The sequence below is a fragment of the Bos mutus genome, chromosome 12 (genome assembly GCF_027580195.1).
Source record: "Bos mutus isolate GX-2022 chromosome 12, NWIPB_WYAK_1.1, whole genome shotgun sequence".
NCBI classification, from domain to species: Eukaryota; Metazoa; Chordata; class Mammalia; order Artiodactyla; family Bovidae; genus Bos; species Bos mutus.
In genome coordinates, this window is record NC_091628.1 from 21,464,038 (window position 1) to 21,467,818 (window position 3,781).

The window sequence follows — 3,781 nt, forward strand, 5'->3', positions numbered from 1 at the left end:
CGCCACTAAGACCTGGAGCGACCAAAAAACAAACAAACAAACAAAAAAAGATAGCCATAAAGAGAAGGAGAAAAGGGGATAACCATGGGGTAGGGGAAACCACAAGCTTATATACAAGTATTCTGTTAATGGGGAAATCGTAGTTATGTGTTGACGGATAATATAAACCAATGGAAAGGAAAGACAGGCTGAAAATGCTAGAGGCAGGGGAACCAGCAAGGTCTAGCTGAGATGAAGAGGTGGCTTCCAGAGCCCAGGTAGAGGATTAGCATTGGACTAGATGAGGAACAAACACGTTTGCTTTGGAGACCAGCAGAGGAAGTGAAAATGTGGATGGAGGTACATAATATTAGAGAAAAAGAAGGAGAAGGAATCATTTTCTCTATGAAATAGAAAATTGTCATCTATAGACTATGGAAATCTTGAAGCAGATTTTTTTAAGTCAGGTTTGTGTTTTTTTTTTAACTTATTTATTAGTTCTTATTTATTTTATTCAGTAAAATTCTGAGTGGTGAAGTTTTGAGTATTGTTTTCAGAACACAAGGTGAAGCTATTGTGGGCAAAGGTGATGGAGCAGCTAAGAGCTGATTCCAGTCCACAGTTATGTAGTTGTTTCCAGGAGTGAGCATTTTGAATCAACCTGAACCTGGGATTATGCAGTTAACAGATTAGGACTGGGCTTCCCCAGTGGCTCAGCGGTAAAGAAACTGTTTGCAATACAGGAGACCCAGGAGACGCAGGTTTTCAATCCTTGGGTCAGGAAGATTCCCCTGGAGAAGGGCATGGCGACCCACTCCAGTATTCTTGCCTGGAGAATCCCATGGACAGAGGAGCCTGGCGGGCTACAGTCCATGGGGTCGCAAAGACTTGGACACGACTGAAGCTACCGAGCACAAGCATATTAGGACTAGGGAGCTAAGGGTGCTGATATTAGGGTGACTGGCGTGACACACCTCGGGGTCTAGACCGAATATCCCTGTGAAGGAAGTGAAGTGGAGAACGGCATCATCCAGTCTGTAGGCTCTAGACATGCATGGCTCCTGAGCACATGAAAAGTACTGCTGGTGCAAATAGAAGTGTGCTGAAAGTGTAAAATACACACAGGATTTCAGAGTGCCCCAGCACTTAAGAAAATAAAGTCAGGTGGTGATGGCTGGCCACAGAATTCCTCCCCGCTGGTTGGGAACAAGGCAAGAGTTCTTTTTTTTTTTTTAAGGCAAGAGTTGTTGCCAGCCCATTCCTGTCAGCGTTCTACTGGGGGGATTTTAACTTGCTCACAAGAGAAAGAAAGAAAAGGCATAAATATTAGAATGAAAGAAATAATATTATCATTGCTCACAAATGATAAGATTATATGTGTGAAAAATAACCTACAAACATTAGTTACTAAATGAATTTGGTGAGATTAGTAGATGAAAGATAATGCTCAAAATATTATTGCATTTATTTATGCCAGTTTAGAAAAAAGTAAAATACCAAAGTGAAAGCGTCAGTTGCTCAGTTGTGCCTGACTCTTTGTGACCGCATCGCCTGTAGCCTGCCAGGCTCCTCTGTCCATAGAATTCTCCAGGCAAGAATACTGAAGTGGGTTGCCATTTCCTTCTCCAAGGGGATCTTCTAAACGCAGGGATCGAACCTGGGTCTCCTGAATTGCAAGCAGATTCTTTAACATCTGAGCCATCTGGGCCCAAAATTTAAAAAAAAAAGAGTAAAATATTCCATCGATCATTTTGTGTATTGATTAGTGAGCTTCCCTTGTGGCTCAGACTGTAAAGAATCTTCCTGCAATGCAGGAGACCTAGGTTCAATCCCTAGGTTGGGAAGATCCCCTGGAGAAGGGAACAGCTACCCACTCCATTATTCTTGCCTGGAGAATCCCATGGATAGAAGACCCTGGTGGGCTACAGCCCGTGGGATCACAAAGAGTTGAACATGACTGAGCGACTTCACTTCATATTGATTAATACTGAACTGATATTTTGAATAAAACATGATCAAATTTAATTGTATCTGGGTTTTTTTGTTTATCTTGTAAAAAATACTAGAGGGAATTCCTGGTGGTACAGTGGTTAGGGCTCTGTGCTCTCACTGCCAAGGGCTCAGATTTAATCTCTGGTTGGTAAACTAAGATCCCACAAGCTACTTGGTACAAACAAAAAATAAATGAAAATAGAAATCGGCCTAAATGGTCTCGATGATGAACTAGAAGGTTTGAATGAAGTCACAGAACCACCATGGAGGGAGCAAGGGAGACAGCTGGCAGGAGAGGAGTCATGAAGAGAAAGGGACCATAGTCTTAAGATTTCAGAGGTGGTGCCATTCTTTGGGACCCAAAATCCATGTAGGAATCTGTGTAGGAACTGCTGAAATGGGAGGTGCAGTTCATTGAAGAGAGAGGTGAGGTTCATCAGAGGGCATTACCAGGAGAGACGAGCTGGTTTGGGGTTTCTGTCAGTCTTGTTGACAGTTTGGACTGGATTCTTTGTTACGGGGGTGGGGGAGGGGTGGTTGCCTTGTGCTTTTTAGGTTGTTTACAGTATCTCTAGGACTTCCCTGGTGGCTGAGGTGGTAAAGAGTCTGCCTGCCATGCAGGACACCTGGGTTCGATCTCTGGGTCAGAAAGGTCCCCTGGAGAAGGGAATGGCACCCCACTCCAGTATTCTTGCCTGGAGAATCCCATGGACAGAGGAGCCTTGTGGGCTACAGTCCATGGAGTTGCAAAGTCAGACACGACTGAGTGACTGAGCATGCACTCAGGCAGTTGCAGGCACCACCTTCAGCTTTGCAGCAAATGGGTATACAATGAGCAAGTAGGAACCAATTACAGTCTAGTTTCTGTCCTGATAAGCCATGCAGTTACAACATTTTCAAAATATTAAACTGATATGATGTCTAATGACCTTTGAATCTCAAAGTTAATTTTCCTGAGTTCCTCATGAGATAATAGTTTCAAACTCCAGGACTTATTGAAAAAAAAAGATTGTCTTAATTTTATAAGCTCCACCCTGTGTATCAGGTGAGTTAGGTGATAGCATAGTTTCACTGGAAGCCATGTATTCAGAAATGAGGAAGGTTAGAAGGGCAGTTTCAAGCAAGCATGAAACTTCTGTACTTCTGAAACACTGACGAAAAGGAAGAGAATTGTTCAGACTTGAGGATCAGCTCCACTTGGTGTCAGCTGGGGTAGCTTGAAGGCTGGGAGTTACAGCCATCTGAGTGCTTGCTCACCCATGTCTGGCACTTGGGCCAGGGGGCTAGAGTGGCTGGCACTAAGCCTTCTGGCTCTGTGTGCTTAACTCTGGAGTTGAAAATCCCATCACCCATAATACCTGCTGTTCCGTAGTGCCTGGAGTTACATTTTTATTTTTCGGTTGGGATCCTTGTATTTTTAAATATAAGGGTATACTCTTTAGAGGTATTGTTGTTTTAGTCACTAAGTCATGTCGTCTTTGCAACCCCATGGACTGTAGCCCACCAGGCTCCTCTGTCCATGGGATTTCCCAGGCAAGAATATCGGAGTGGGTTGCCGTTTGCTTCTCCAGATCTTCCTGACCTAAGGATCTAACCCACATCTCCAGCATTGCAGGTGGATTCTTTCAGTCAGTTCAGTCGCTCAGTCATCCAACTCTTTGCGACCCCATGGACTGCAGCACACCAGGCTTCCCTGTCCATCACCAACTCCTGGAGTTTACTCACTCATGTCCATTGAGTCAGTGATGCCATCCAACCATCTCATCTTCTGTCATCCCCTTCTCCTCCCACCTTCAGTCTTCCCCAGCAT